This window comes from Mobula hypostoma, chromosome 10 (assembly GCF_963921235.1).
Source record: "Mobula hypostoma chromosome 10, sMobHyp1.1, whole genome shotgun sequence".
NCBI classification, from domain to species: Eukaryota; Metazoa; Chordata; class Chondrichthyes; order Myliobatiformes; family Myliobatidae; genus Mobula; species Mobula hypostoma.
Window position 1 is genome coordinate 125,790,720 of NC_086106.1, and position 17,430 is coordinate 125,808,149.

The following is a 17,430-nucleotide window of genomic DNA, read 5'->3' on the forward strand; positions in this document are numbered from 1 at the left end:
TAGCCTGCATCAGAGCCAGCTGCCCCTGTCCTACCACAATTCCCAGGTAAGTGACCTTCGTGTGGCCAAACTCATTTTTTTCAAGGTTCACTATCAAGCTGGCTTCAGACAGCCGTATTACATTGCCAATACACACCTCTGTGTTCGTCAGCCCTTTAGTCACTGAATTACTCATTCTATAGGGATGTTGCTCGCTAGGCTGACCTAGTTAACAGACACCACCCAACGTCCCAGTTCTTTGCATCGCCTCGGGACAATCAAACACACGTGTGCGAGTCGTTTAATTACTTCTCCTAAAGAGTCGCTTTGTTCGGGGATTAAGGGAGGGACCTTATCAGCAGAGCTGGCCAAAACAATAGCCTTCTCCCATCTGGTCGATACCATACTCATCTTTTCAAAATGTTTTTTTTTCTTATCAGGGGGCCCCTAGCTTCATTGACTTCCGTGCTAACACCGACTAGGTTTGTTAGCATATCAAAAGCCTGTGACCGTCCCAGTTCGCGTCGGCCATAATCAATAACATCCTTCCTCCTGGGCAGCCGGTAAACCTCTTTCATGATTCCACCAACTGTTCCCTCCAGTACCGCAAAATGTCCACCGGGGGATTATCTTGTGGGCCAGGTTAAAAATCTGATCCCCATAACTCTTTTGCACCACCCCCCATTCCTCATCTGCGGGTACGGTACTTGGTCTCCCTTTCTTCCTTAGCACTTCCCCCTCCACACAATAGCCTACTAGTTCCCTTGTTAATTCTGCGTCAGAGGGAGCTGTCTCCGCCAAAACCATCAGCCCCTCGTCTCGCTCCTGCGGCTGCACAAATTCTTTCCTGGCGAATGCTAAGTCTGTCTCAGCTCCCTCACTACCTCTTGTTTCACTACACTCCTTTTCACTTTCTACCCCCTTCTCGTACAAGGCTGGCAGAAACGTCTCAGCTAAATTTACTACCGCAGTCCCGTGATGAACCTGTGAGTCCATGGGCGGGGCCTCAATGCTGGCAGGCTGACCTGTCAATCTCACTGCTTCGAACACGACTCCCCGGGCGATGTCATTACCGAGCAAGACTTCCACGTCCTTCATCGGTAATTCGGACCTCACCCCGATCGTGACTAGTCCAGAGACCAGGTTGCTCTGTAAGTGTATCTGGTGCAAAGGGACTGACTCTGTCCCTTCCCCAACACCTTTGACCTCTACCTCCCCAGTCTGGGTCTCTGAGCTAAACTCTAATACACTCTTCAGTATTAGTGACTGACACGCTCCCGTGTCTCTCCAGATCCGCACTGGGACTGGTTTTAACCCCTCCTTCACTGACACCAATCCGGCAGAGATAAATCTCTCGCACCCTTCCTGAACTTTGGCAGATCTGTCCTTCCCTAGCGGTTCATTTACCAGCTCGATACAGCCAGTCAAAATTGCCGTTTTTCCTTTTCCCGTCTCCTTCTTTGGGGCAAAGCACCTGGACGCAAAGTGTCCGACTTTCCCGCAATTATAACAGACGACCCCAGGAGACTTCCTACCAGACTGCTCCCGGTCTACCTTATCCTTCTCACTAGTCCCCGACTTACTTTCTGACTTTTCCGGCGGACTCTCCCCGCCATCCTGACTACCCTTCTGGTAGCCTTTACTCGGGGCAAACTTCATTTTATGCGTCAACGCATACTCATCCGCTAACTTAGCAGTTGCGGCTAACGTGGCTGCCTCTTTCTCATCGAGGTAGGGTCTCATACCCTCAGGGACACAACCTTTAAACTGCTCAATCAGGATCAGCTGTAGCAGTCTGTCATAATCCCCCTCTACCCCTTTCGAGGCGCACCAACGCTCACAATATGTCTGCATCTCACGGGCAAACTCTAAATACGTGCGGTCCCACTGCTTCCTCGCATTCCGGAACCTCTGCCGGTATGCCTCCGGGACCAACTCATAAATCCTGAGGATGGCCTCTTTCTCCACCTCATACCTCTGGGCATCTTCCGCGGACAAAGCTGAGTAAGCTTCTTGGGCTTTCCCTTTCAGTACACTCTGAAGCAAAACAACCCACTTATCCCTCGGCCAGTCCTGACCTTATAACCACTTTTTTGAAATGGAGAAAGTACCGATCCACGTCGGTATCGTCAAATGGGGGAACCAGCCTAACCTCCTGGGTCGCCCGGAACCCTCCACCTTGGTTCGGCACGGGCCCCTGCTCTGCCCTTATCCTTAACTTCTCCAGCTCGAATTCCCTTTCCCTCTGTTTCTCCTCTCGCTCCAGCTGTCTCTCTCTCTCTCTCTCTCTCTCTCCTGCCTTTCTAACTCTCTCTCCTGCCTTTGTAACTGTTTCTCTTTCTCCCGCCTTTCTAACTCTCTCTCTTCCTCCCGCCTTTCTAACTGCTTCTCTTCGTGTTCTAACTGCCGTACCCGGAACTCGTGCTCGAGTCTCAGTTTTTTAAGCTGCACCTGTACCGCGTCTCCAGCAGGTTTTTCAATGGACACCACCTCCAGCTCGCCTTGGGGAAACACACCTTTAGATACATAGTGCTCTACGATAGCTCTGTGTATCTCCTCTCTCCTCATTGTCGACTTCCCCTTAGCAAGATTCAACCGTTTGGCCACAGCTACCAATTCCGATTTCCTGGCATCCTCTAATGCCTCCAAGGTCGGCGCCTTTATAATTTCCTCAGCCTCCATTTCTGCTGTTTGTCTTTTCTTTTTTTCGGGAATTTTCACCCAATCAATTTACTCCGTCCCAAATTTAGCGTTCAAAATCGCGGACGAGAACCCCACTTATGTTACGTATCCCGTAACTGGGTTGCCAAACCAGCAGAAATGGATCACTCAGTTGGAGTCTGGATTACTAGAACTAAGAAAGTTTTATTAAAGAAACAAGCAACGCTGTACTCTAATCAAAAGGATAATGAATGCAACAGTTCAGCAATGATAAACATACATGTACACAGAATTAAGATAACAGGATCAATCAAGCTCTATCGTTGTCTAGGGGTAAATGACCGGTTTCAAAGTGACGCAAAGATCAATTCAATTTAGTTCAGTTCAGTTCGCAGTAATCGTTGCTGTGGCGATGGACAGTGGGGGAAGGAGAGAGAGAGCAAAAACGAATGAATATTCAAGGCTTCCACACAGACCTTCGCAGTCAGCTTTCGGGCGAGTCCTTTGTATTGTCATCTGAGGTCACCGACCGTGACCCCTCCGTTTCCCGATACGATCGTTTCCCTGCGCTGAACCCAGCACCCAGGCAAGGGTGGACACACACCAGGTTCCCGCCGATCGTGCCTTTCCACCCTGTGCGTCTATGGCCCGATACTTCCCACCGACTTGTGAGAGACGCACCGCTTCCAGGGTCTTGTTACCTCGCGTGTCGTGTGTGTCTTGCCTTAGCGAACCTGTCCCTTTTTATCCCCCTGCTGGGGTATCGCCTGTCCATCACTTCAAACAGCTCGGGGTTCAAAGGGGGAGCTGATCTTGACAGCTCTCCTTCCTTCATTAACATCTCCAAATGCTGCTGCATTGTTTTCCTTATCTCTCTCTCTCCTGAAGACAGGTAGCAGACCAACTGCTTATTCCACTGGTGCCAGCCCAGGCCAGCTACATCTTAATCTATGTATATTCTTGTCACAGCTCCCTGTTGCATTCCATTTTTATTGTCACTGGTTGATCTGTTCTGTGCCGTACAATATTTAATTTATTTTATTTATGCTCTTTAGTTTGTTATTTATGTATAATTCAACTCTAGATCTTATCCTTACTTTCAGAAGTTATTATGCGATCTGTGTGTGATGTGTTCCATCGTGCTTTACCCCGGTTTGAAGAAATGCTGTCTCATTTCCATATGCATTCTATGGCTATATACATTATATACATGTATATAGTTAAATGACAATAAACTTGACTTGGCTGAAGAACACAATTGGAACAAAAATGTCCATTATATTGCAAAGTATCAGAGTGTTTCTGAACTCTTACTGAAAGATCTTTAATCTTAAGAAGAGGAAGAAGTATCAAAAACTTTAAAGGCAGATAATAAGGTTCATTAGCATAGGAAATAGTGCCAGGGAGTTACTGGGATAGAAACATAAATTGTATCCAGTAATAATTTCTGTAGAGAATTTGAGGAGCATCTTTATGTCATCAATGGTTGGAAACAGCAACACACCTGTTCCATCAAACACCACATGAGCCATTAAAGACAAGATCTTCAGATCCTACATAAATACATCTGTGGCATCCAGACCTCCAGAAATGGAGTCAATCTGAATCCTCATGGATTGCTTTGAAAGTATATGTGGAAGATGACAACAGAGTGGGCTGTTTAGATGCATGGGATAGACAGTTAGAGAAAAGCATTTCGGAGAAGGGAAAGATGATACTGATGTAGAGGTGGAAGGAGCCAGTTGTGAAGTCTAAACATCACCAAAGGTCGGAGATACCAAAATCTGGAGCAACACTGAAGATGCTGGTGGAAATCAACAGTTCGGTCAGCATCAGGGGAAGGAAATGGACAGTCGACGTTTTGTGTCAAGACACAAAACAGACAAAAAGGAAGAGAGGAGATTGCCAGTTGAAAAAGGTGGAGGGAAGGGGTGTAGTAGGAGATTGCAGGTGATGGCTGGATCCAAGTGAGGAGAGCTGATAGGTAGATGCTGTTGGTCGGAGGAGAGGGAATGATGTCAGAGGCTGGGAGGTGATTGGTGGAAGTGCCAAAAGGCTGAAGAAGATGGAATCTGATAGGAGAGGATGACGGAGCTTGGAATAAATAACCAATGGGAGGAGTTTATGGGTGATGGACAGTTACAGAGGGTGGTGGAGAGAAGGAAGAATGGACTGATGTTTGACTGATTTTAAGTGCAGGGTCTTATTGAAAAGGTTGGAGTGTTGGGGCCGGAGGCAAGGGGCAGGCTGGTGTTCAGGTCACTCATCTCAGTGCTGAATGAGTCTGTGGCCTGTAACTAATGGGCTCCTGGACCTGGCAGCAGTGATGAACTGGCTCTGTGGCTGTGGACTGACTTTTGTAAACCTTAGTCCTGAGTATTATTTGTTTACTTGTTTGCTTGATTTGTTCTTTTTTCACACATTAGGGGTTTGATAGTCTTTTTCAATGGGTTTTACTGGGTTTCTTTGTGTTGTGGCTGCCTGGAAGAAGATGAATTTTAATGTTGTACATAATATACATATTATAATAATAAATGTACTTTGAACTTTAACTTTGAAGGAGGAGAGAGAAAGGAAACGACGGGGAAAGGGACAGAAGGGGAAGGTTTACTGGAAGGTTGTGGATTCGATGTTGATACACGCAAGTTGGAGACAGTCAGGTGTTCATGGAATTTGCACTTGACCTCAACAGGGGCTAATTGCATTACACTTCAAATACTTGTCTCCAAGCCCTCAAAATTCTGGCAGTTTATCTAAGTAATGTCCCTGAAAATAACAGCAAGTTCTCAAGAGCGGTTGACGGCCAGGTTAGTCAGCTGAGCGAGTGGCATAGCTCTTCAGCTTGGATCCAGCACCCCGCCCACCAGCTCTGCCCCGAGGGCCCCTGTGCACTTCCATCCACACTCAGCACTCCAGACGTAAGCAATCTCCCTTTGCCTAATCTTTGTGGCACCTGCTTGTGATTCAGTTTTAGCAGGACGGCAAGTTTAATAGAATGAAAAACTTCAATTAATAATCTTCAGGCAACTTCTCAGAGTGGTTGTTGGGGAAATCTCGAAATAGGTCATCAAAACAAGACATGCCTTTACATTGAGCAGTACACATGGGCAGCAGCTCTGGAGAGAAATAAAGAGTTGACTTGTTGGGCTGATACCCATCATCAGGATGCAAGGTTAAAACCAGGTAGATTGTAAAGTCAAGAGTCTTTACAATTGTATTAGAGGATCATTCAATAGATTTATAACAGTCGTATAGAAGCTGTGTTAGAGCATGTTGGTACATGCTTTCAGGCATTTATATCTTAGACTGTAAGACCATAAAACATAAGAGCAGAATTAGGCCATTCGGGCCATTGAGTTTGCTCCACTGTTCTAGCATGGCTGATTTATTATCCCTCTCAACCCCATTCTCATGCCTTCTCCCTATAACCTTTGATGCCAAGATTAATCAAGAACCTATCAAAGGCAGGGTAGTGGTTAGTACAATGCTTTACAGTACCAGCAACCCAGGTTTAATTCCCACCTCTATCTCCACGTTCTTCCCGAGACCACGAGGGTTTCCTGTGGCTGCTCCAGTTTTGTCCTAGAGTCCAAAGGTGTACCCGTTGGTAGGTTAATTGATCATTATAAATAATCCAGTGTTTAGGCTAGCGTTAAATTGGAGATTGTTGAGGACGTGGCTTGAAGGGCTGGGATGGCCTGTTCTGAATTGAATTGAATTGACTTTATTTCTTATATCCTTCACATACATGAGGAGTAAAACTCTTCATGTTACGTCTTTATCTAAATGTGTAATATACAATTTATAGTAATATGTAATAAATAGTATGTACAACAGGATAGTCAATATAGCGTAGAAATACAATTGTTTCAGCATGAGTTAATCAGTTTGATGGCCTGGTGGAAGAAGCTGTCCTGGAGCCTGTTGGTCCTGGCGTTTATGCTGCGGTACCGTTTCCTGGATGGTAGCAGTTGGAATAGTTTGTGGTTGGGGTGACTTGGTCTCCAATGATCCTTCGGACTCTTTTTATGCACCTGTCTCTGTAAATGTTCTGAATACTGGGAAGTGTCATATTTACAGATGTTCTGGGCTGTCCGCACCACTCTCTGCAGAGCCCTGCGATTGAGGGAAGTACAGTTCCCATACCAGGCAGTAATGTAGCCAGTCAGGATGCTCTCAATTGTGCCCCTGTAGAAACTTCTTAGGATTTGGGGGCCCATACCAAACTTCCTCAACCGTCTGAGGTGAAAGAGGCTCTGTTGTGCTTTTTCCACCACACAGCCAGACCACATGAGATCCTTGGTGATACAATTGTGTCAGCGTGACTGAATCATTCTGATGGGTTGGTGGAAGAAGCTGCCATGAAACCTGTTGATCCTGGCTTTTATGCTGCGGTAGCATTTCCTGGATGGTAGCAGCTGAAACAGTTTGGTGGTTGGGGTGATTCGAGTCCCCAGTGATCCTTTGGGTCCTTTTTACGCATTCTGTGCTTTATCTCAATAAAAATAAAAAATTTAAAAAATGAATCTCATGGTAGTATATGGTAACATATGCTGTAGATACTTCGACAATCAATTTGCTTTGACTTCTGGCTGTGAGGAAAATGCGGTTTGATAAAAAAGAATAAGCTATGATTGATTGGCAGAGTAGACACATTAGGCTGAATGACCTAATAACCATATAACCATACAACCATATAATCATATAACAATTACAGCACGGAAATAGGCCATCTCGGCCCTTCTAGTCCATGCCGAACTCTTACCGTATCCTATTCCCACCGACCTGCACTCAGCCCATAACCCTCCAATCCTTTCCTGTCCATATATCTATCGAATTTAACTTTAAACGACAACATAGAACCTGCGTCAACCACTTCTGCTGGAAGCTCATTCCACAAATTATGCTCCTATATCTCAAAAACACTCAACAACTTCTATAGATGTACTGTGGCAAGCATTCTGACAGGCTGCATCACTGTCTGGTATGGTGGGGGGGGAGGGGCTACTGCACAGGGCCGAAAGAAGCTGCAAAGGATTGTAAATTTAGTCAGCTCCATCTTGGACACTAGCCTACAAAGTACCAAGGTCATCTGCAAGGAGCGGTGTCTCAGAAAGACAGCGTCCATTATTAGGGATCACCAGCACCCAGAGCATGTCCCTTTCGCACTGTTACCATCAGATAGGAGGTACAGAAGCCTGAAGGCACACTCTCAGCGATTCAGGAACAGCTTCTTCCCCTCTGCTGTCTGATTCCTAAATGGGCATTGAACCCTTAGACACTACCTCACTTTTTTAATACATAGTATTTCTTTTTTTTGCACAATATTCAATATAGGTATACTGTAATTTATTTATTTATTTATTATTAATATTTTATTTTGTTTCTTTTTCTTCTATATTATGTATTGCATTGTACTGATACTGCTAAGTTAACAAACTTCACGTCATATGCCAGGGATAGTAAACCTGATTCTGATTATGGTCTTATGATTTTATATTTAGATCCTGTTCTTGTTGCAATTTGTACACGTCCTCCTTCGTGCATTGTCAGTGGCCCTCTGTAAATTGCACTTTCCTCTAATTAAACACCAAAGTGGTTGGACTGGATGAAGCAGACTTGGATGTCTGCATTGTTTAAATGAACATTTGCATTTTTAATCCCCCCCCCCCCCCCCCCGTCTTCCACTTCAATCAATTCCTTTCAGCGCCTCATATAGTCTCCTGCAGGTTTGAGGCTGGGAATGTTAGGCAGGAGATCAGAGACAACAACTTAATTAATTTGAGAGCCTCAGTCTGAGCATGGAACCCACTTCCCACTGTTTTATGGTTCTACAGTAGTGGCATTAATAAGTTCTTCACGTATACTCCCACGTTCCAATCACCGAGGATTTGAGAAATCCACTAGGAGGCTAGTTCACAACAACTGAATCAATTAGCAGCTTCACAAAGATGGCAGGAAGGAAAATATCAGAGTTAACATGATTTAGTATTCAAGTCCCAGAGTGCAATTTTAGGGAAAGTGTGTGTATTTGTAAGCAGATGCCTACAGTATCAAACTAGCGTTCTCACTGTGGCTTCCATCAGAGACTGAGGCAGATACTCTACACTGAGGGGTTCAGAATCAGAATCAGGAATCCATGTTTTTTTTTGCACCACTTTCTTTTTCACTGTACGGGATAATTTTATTCATAATTGAAATTCTGAGTGTTGTCTGTACCTACATACATTACAGTATACTGAGTATTGCCATACTTGGGTACGTCACAATAAACTCAACTTGCCTTGGGGAAGATGTGCACTATTTAATTGCCCTGGGGTATAAGAACAGAAGACACAGGAACGGCGATAGGTCAGTCAGTCTGCTCAGCCAGTCCATCATGGCTGATTTATTTTCCCTCTCAAACTTATTCTGCCTCCTCCCCACAATGTTTGATTTCCTTACCTATCAACCTCTGTTTTAAATATACCCAGTGACTTGGCCTCCACAGCTATCTGTAAAAATAAATTCCACAGATTCACCAGTGTCCATCTAAAGAAATTCATCCTCATCTCTGGTCAAAATGTATGCTCCTCTATTCTGAATCTGTGCCCTCTGGTCCTAGACTCCTGGACTGTAAGAAGCATCTTCTCCACGTCCACTCTCCCTAGATCTTATAGTATTCGATAGGTTTCAAGGAGATGCCCCATCATTCTTCTAAACTCCAGTGAGTACTGCCTCAGAGCCATCAAGTACTTTTCACATGTTAACTCTTTCTTTCCTGGGATCATTCTCACAAACCATCTCTTGACACTTTCCAATGGCTGCACATACTTTCTTAGATAAGGGGCCCAAAATTGCTTGTAATAGTCCCAAGAAAGTCTGTCTAATGCCTAATAGTGGCTCAGCATCACACATTTGCTCTTATACTCCAGTCCACTTGAAATGAATTTTTCCTTCCTTACCACCACCAACTCAACCTGCAAATTAATCTTTAGGGAATCACGTACAAGAATTCCAAAGTTCATTTGCATGTCTGATTTTTGAATTTGCTCCCTGTTTAGAAATTAGTCTATCCTTTATTCCCTCTACCAAAGTGCATGACCATATACTTCCCCACACTATTTTCCATCTGTCACTTCTTTGCCCATTCTCCTAAACTGTCAAAGTCTTTCTGCAGATACCCTGCTTGCTCGAAACTAACTGCCCCTTCATCTACCTTTAAATCTTTTGCAGACTTGGCCAGAATGACATCAAAGAGGCTCCTTGTTTAAGGTCTTATCTAAAGGACAGTTCCCTTAAAACTCAGTGCCACTTCAGTGTTGTACCAACTCATGTCCACTCTCGTTCCGAGAAGTAAACCAGTGATGTGCCCGGTTATGAGGTGAGTCGATCATCCACAAGACCATAAGACCATAAGACATAGGAGCAGAATTATGCCATTTAGCCCATCAAGTCCACTCTGCCATTTCATCATTGCTGATCCCAGATCCCATCCAACTCCTGCCCTCTCACCATATCCCTTGATGCCCCACCAATCACGAATCTATCAACTTCCATTTTAAATATCCCCACAGACTTGGCCTCCATAGCAATCTGTAGCACATCATTCCACAGATTTAAAAATTTCCTCCTTACTTCTGTTCTATAAGGTCGCTCCTCAATTTTGAGGCTGTGTCCTCTAATTTAGGATAGTCCCACCATAGGAAACATCCTCTCCACATCCACCTTATCTAGTCCTTTCAACAGTCGCTGGGTTTCAACGAGATCCCCACCCATTCTTCTAAATACCAGTGAGTACAGCCCGAAGCTGCCAAACACTCCTCACATGTTAACCTTTTCATTCCTGGAATCATCCTCATGAACCTCCTCTAGGGTCTCTCCAATGACAATACATACTTTCTGAGATAAGGGGCCCAAGATTGTTGGCGATACACCAGGTGCGGCCTGAATAGTGTCACATCAGCATTATTTCCTTGTTTCTATATTCTCTTCCCCTGAAATAAATGCCAACATTGAATTTGCCTTCTTTATCACAGACTCAAATTGTGAATTAACCTTCTGGAAGTCTTGCATGATGTCTCCAAAGTACCTTTGCATCCCTGATGTTTGAATTTTCTCCCTATTTAGATAATAGTCTGCACTATTGTTCCTTTTACTGAATGCATTATCATAAATTTCCCAATGTTGTATTCCATTTGCCACATTTTTGCCCACTCTTCCAATTTGCCTAAGCCCTGCTGCAATCGCATTTTTTCCTCAGCACTACCTACCCCTCCTCCTATCTTCAAATGGGCTGCCGGCAATGGTGGTGGAGGCGGATACGATAGGGTCTTTCAAGAGACTTTTAGATAGGTACATGGAGCTTAGAAAAATAAAGGGCTATGGGTAAGCCTAGTAATTTCTAAGGTAGGGACATGTTCAGCACAACTTTGTGGGCCAAAGGGCCTGTATTGTGCTGTAGGTTTTTTATGTTTCTATGCTTCTATGATCTGCAAACTTTGCCACAAAGCTATCAATTCTGCTATCCAAATCATTGACAAACAATGTGAAAAGTAATGGTCCCCATACTGACCCCTGAGGAACACCACTAGTCACTGGCAGCCAAGCAGAAAAGGCCACCTTTATTCCCATTCACTGCCTCAAGCCTGTCAGCCATTCTTTTATCCATGCCAGTGTATTTCCTGTAACACATAGAATTTTATCTTGTTAAGCCACCTCATGCAAGGCACCTTATCAAATATCTTCTGAGAATCCAAGTAAGTGACATCCATTGCCTCTCCATTGTCCACCCTGCTTGTTATTTCCTCAAAGAATTCCAACAGATTTGTCAGACAATCTTTACAGAAACCATGCTGACTTTGACTTATTTTATCACTGGTCTCCAAGTACTCCGAAACCTCATCCTTAATAATGGACTCCAACACTTTCCCAACCACTGAGATTAGGCTAACTAGCCTATAATTTCCTCTCTTTTGTCTTCCTCCCTTCTTTAAAGAGTGGAAATAACCCTTTTCAATTTTCCAGTCCTCCAGGGCCATGCCAGAATCAAGTGATTCTTGGAAGATTAGAACAATGCATTCACTAATCACAACTGAGAGTAACAAAGTGCATTCGTTGACTATTTGATTCCCTACCTAACTCTGTTTTTTCAAAAAATCTTTTTAATGACTTGGGGTAATGATGATTCGCAGTCTCCATCTAAGCCCTTAGGAATATGTGCTGCCTTTGCAAAATGGTGAATTGCTTTGTTCGCGTAAATTGTCTCTTAAATGAAGAATGAGATGCACACTGTTTCATTTCAAATCACTGACCTGTGCTGCACAATACTGTCCCGGGAGGTTGTTATTCATAGCCCTTCAAGGCCCACAGCATGGATTTCATCGCAAAGCTGTTCAACAGAAAGACATGCCAGAGAGAGAAACTCGCCTGGATTATGGTCTTTCTTTGGGTACGCTGTTTAATTGATTTATTATTTAATTTATTTTTATTGAGAAACAACCTGGAACAGGCCCTTCTGGCCCTTTGAGCTGTGCTGCCTAGTAATCCCCCAATTTAACTCTTGCCTAACCATGGGAAAATTTACAATGACGAATTAACCTTCTGACCGGTACAACTTTGGACTGTCAGATGAAACCGGAGCACCAGAGAAAACTTACGCAGTCATGTGAAAACGTACTAACTCCTTACAGGTAGCGGCAGAAATCGAACCCCAGGTAACCCGTACGGTAAAGCGCTATACTAATCATTACACTACCCAGTATTTCTTGACAGTCCTATTCAGGAGGAAGGAAAACTGCACAAATCAACTAAAAAAAATTGCCGTCTAGTTATAGGACCGATAGAAATTGATGCTGGAGAAATTGTAATGGGAGATAAGGAGATGGCGGAGGAACTGAACGATTATTTTGCATCAGTCTTCACTGAGGAAGACATCAGCAGTATACCGGACACTCAGGGGTGGCAGGGAAGAGAAGTGTGCGCAGTCACAATTCCGACAGAGAAAGTACTCTGGAAGCTGAATAGTCTAAAGGTAGATAAATCTCCTGGACCGGATGGAATGCACCGTCGTGTTCTGAAGGAAGTAGCTGTGGAGATTGCGGAGGCATTAGCGATGATCTTTCAAAAGTTGATAGATTCTGGCATGGTTCCGGAGGACTGGAAGATTGCAATTGTCATTCCGCTATTTAAGAAGGGGGCAAGGAAGCAAAAAGGAAATTATAGACCTGTTAGCTTGACATCGGTGGTTGGGAAGTTGTTGGAGTCGATTGTCAAGGATGAGGTTACAGAGTACCTGGAGGCATATGACAAGATAGGCAGAACTCAGCATGGATTCATTAAGGAAAATCCTGTCTGACAAACCTATTACAATTTTTTGAGGAAATTACAAATAAGCCAGACAAGGCAGATGCAGTGGATGTTATATATTTGGATTTTCAGAAGGCCTTTGACAAGGTGCCACACATGAGGCTACTTAACAAGATAAGAGCCCATGGAATTACGGGAAAGTTACATACGTGGATAGAGCGTTGGCTGATTGGCAGGAAACAGAGAGTGGGAATAAAAGGATCCTATTCTGGTTGGCTGCCGGTTACCAGTGATGTTCCACAGGGGTCTGTGTTGGGGCCGCTTCTTTTTACATTGTACATCAACGATTAGGATTATGGAATAGATGGCTTTGTGGCTAAGTTTGCTGATGATATGAAGATAGGTGGAGGGGCTGGTAGTGCTGAGGAAACAGAGAGTCTGCAAAGAGACTTGGATAGATTGGAAGAATGGGCAAATAAGTGGCAAATGAAATACAATGTTGGAAAGTGTATGATTATGCACTTTGGCAGAAGAAATGAACGGGCAGACTATTATTTAAATGCGGAGAGGATTCAAAGTTCTGAAATGCGACGGGACTTGACAGTCCTCATACAGGATACCCTTAAGGTTAACCTCCAGGTTGAGTCGGTGGTGAAGAAGGCGAATGCAATGTTGGCATTCATTTCTAGAGGAATAGAGTATAGGAGCAGGGATGTGATGTTGAGGCTCTATAAGGCGCTGGTGAGACCTCACTTGGAGTACTGTGGGCAGTTTTGGTCTCCTTATTTAAGAAAGGATGTGCTGACGTTGGAAAGGGTACAGAGAAGATTCACTAGAATGATTCCGGGAATGAGAGGGTTAACATATGAAGAATGTTTGTCCGCTCTTGGACTGTATTCCTTGGAGTTTAGAAGAATGAGGGGAGACCTCATTGAAACATTTCAAATATTGAAATGTTTCCCATGATGGGGGAGTCTACCACGAGAGGGCATGACTTAAGGATTGAAGGGTGCCCATTCAGAACAGAGATGCAAAGAAATTTTTTTAGCCAGAGGGTGGTGAATCTATGGAATTTGTTGCCACGGGCAGCAGTGGAGGTCGAGTCATTGGGTGTATTTAAGGCAGAGATTGATAGGTATCTGAGTAGCCAGGGCATCAAAGGTTATGGGGAGAAGGCGGGGGAGTGGGACTAAATGAGAGAATGGATCAGCTCATGATAAAATGGCGGAGCAGACTCGATGGTCCGAATGGCCGACTTCTGCTCCTTTGTCTTATGGTCTCTGGTCTTTTAAAAATCAAAGAGATTAGCTTTGTTTGTCACAATTATGTTGAAACTTTTAAACATACAGTAAAATGCATTGTTTGCTCCAATGGAGGATGTGCTGGGGGGCAGCCCACAAGAGTTGCCATGCTTCCAGCACCAACATAGCTTGCTGACAACACACTAACCCTAACCAGAGCACCCAGAGGACATACACATGGTCACAGGGAGTATGGTTAAACTCCTTATAGACTGTAAAGAAATTGAACATGGATCACTGGCACTATAATAGTGTTACCATAACCACTATGCGACCATGCTGCCTTGTCCTTAAAAGACATTTATCATAATTCCGCTCTTATGTCTTATGGTCCTAAATCCGAGAGCAATTAAATAGTGCACAACCTCCCCAAGGCAAGTTGAGTTTATTATGATGTACAGCAGAGAAACAGGTCCTTCGTACCTATTTGTCAATGTCAACCAAATGGAACTGGCTTAGATAGGTATCTTGCTTCTATGGACCAATTGGTATGTAAGAACTGTTTTCTGTGCTGTACTATGAAACAAATCTGACAAATAATAATCATAAATCTAATTAATCTATTCCTCCAAGTATTGAGTCCCGCTTGGTGGCGCAATAATATCAGCGCTGGACTCCACAGCGAAGGTTCCCGAGTTCGAATCCAAGTCAGGTTGAGCGCTGAACTAGCAACTCAGCCTCGTAAAAACAAGAATAGCTTGCTATGGAAACACCGTCAGAAGACAGTGCCTCGATAACTCCACTGCCGAGTTAAGGGCTCTTCTTCTTCTTCCAAATATTGAGGCCATGTCCCCTGGTAAGTGAGACTGGAACTAGAGGACATAGACGTAAGATTCAGGGGGATACAGCTAGGTTGGAGATAAGGAGAAGCTGCTTTTTCGGATAGTAGCGAATCTGTGGAATTGTCTGCTCAGGGAAGAGGTGGATGTTACTATATGAAATATATTTAAGACACATTTAGATTTTTGCACAGCAAGAGAATTAAGGGTTATGGGGAAAAGACAGGTAGGTGGAGCTAAGTCCATGGGCAGATCAGCCATGATCTTATTGAACGTCAGGGCAAGCTCGATGAGCCAGGTGGCTGACTCCTCTTTCTACCTACATTCTGAAGTTGTACAATTCGTTTCTGCTGGTTTTGTTGAGTAACTTCAGAATCAGGTTTAATATCACTAGCAGGCAGTATGTCATGAAATTTGTTATTTTGAAGCAGCCGTACATTGCAATACATAATAATTTTTAAATTATGGTGCAGCAGACTTGATGGGCCAAATGGCCTACTTCTGCTCCTATATCTTATGGTCTTATGGTCTTACATCAGTTTAATTAATTAAGTAGTGCAAAAAGAGAGCAATAAAAAACATACTGAGGTAGTGTTCATGGCTTCATTAACCATTCAGAAATCTGATGGTGGAGGGGAAGAAGCTGTTTCTGAAATGTCCTGACGAAGGGTCTCGGCCTGAAACGTCAACTGTACCTCTTCCTAGAGATGCCGCCTGGCCTGCTGCATTCACCAGCAACTTTGATGTGTGTTGCTTGAATTTCCAACATCTGCAGAATTCCTGTTGTTTCCGAAATGTTCAATATGTGTCTTCAGTCTCCTGCACCTCCTCCTTGATGGTGGCAATGAGAAGACGGTAGGTGCTGGGTAATGGGGGTCCTTAATGATGGATGCCACCTTTTTGAGGCACTGCCTTTTGGAGATATCCTCAGTGCTGGGGAGGTTAGAGCCCATGATGGAACTGGCTGAGTTCAGAACTTTCTGCAGCTTTCTTCTGATCCTATGCAGTGGCCCCTTCATACCAGACAGAGATGCAACCAGTTAGAATACTCTCCAGGATACACAGTAGAAATTATCGATAGTCTTTGGTGACGTATCATGTCTCCTCAAACTCCTAATGAAATATAGACACTGTTATGTCTTCTCTGTAATTGAATTGATTTGAATTAAATTGACTTTATTACTTACAACCTTCATATACATGAGGAGTAAAAATCTTTACGTTACATCTCTGTCTAAATGTGCAATGTGCTGTTTATGGTAATTTATAATAAATACTATGTACAACAGGACAGTAATGAGATGGTTAAATATGAAAAGTCAATATAACATAGAAATATAGTTGTGTTAGCATAAGTTAATCAGTCTGATGGTCTGGTGGAAGAAGCTGTCCTGGAGCCTGTTGGTCCTGGGTATGACTCTAAACTGCAACCAGTGATGAAGCTCTGTTTAGGGACTTTCAGAGCTTTGGGAAAAGTGGAGTTACCTCTTAGTCATACATTGCTCCCAGGGCCGCTCTGACCTGGAACAGTACCACCTGCAAGGGTTCCTGCTCAGGATATGAGCGAAGGCCAACGTCAGATCCGGCAGGTTCAGTAACTGAACTTATGACGGAGAAGGTGGATGAGCTAGGACCTCAAATGTCAACGGCTATAGTACAGGTGGAAGAACATTTGGGAAGAGAAATGGCAATTTTTTTAGTTCGCCCAATGGTGGGCAATAACAAACCACCGTTGCTAGATACTAGGGTTCCTAGAATCTATTTGCTAAGAAAACCATGGTAAAACTCACAAAATGTATCACACATGAACAGCGTCAAGAGGATCTTCAAGACAAATCTGAAGATGCTTTGCTCGGTAGGGTTGATTCTGGTCAGCAGGGACTCCCCGACCGTCATCAAGCTACTGCTCATAAAATTCAAGTAACACAAAAGAAAATCATTGCCACTTGGAATGTAAGAACCCTATATCAAGCAGGAAGATTGGACAATGTGATAAATGAAATGGAAAGACTCAAGATTAACATCATGGGAATTAGCAAAGTTCACTGGATAGGTGCTGGAACATGTCAGAATAGAAATAAAACACTAATTTATTCTTGTGGAACATCCTATACTAATGGAGTAGGAATTCTTATGGATGAAAACATGGCAAAAAGTGTTTTAGGACATTGGGTAAGTATCAGAAAGAGTGCTCCTTGTTAGATTCAGAGGACAACCATTTGATATAGCAATTATACAGGTATATGCACCAACAACAGATGGAACAAATGAGGATATAGATAAATTCTATGAAGAGCTTGAACAAGCAAAGAATAGATGCAAATCTCAAGATATTGTTATTGTCCCACTTTTTAAAAAAGGAGGGAGAGAGAAACTGGGGAATTATAGACCGGTTAGCCTAACGTCGGTGGTGGGGAAACTGC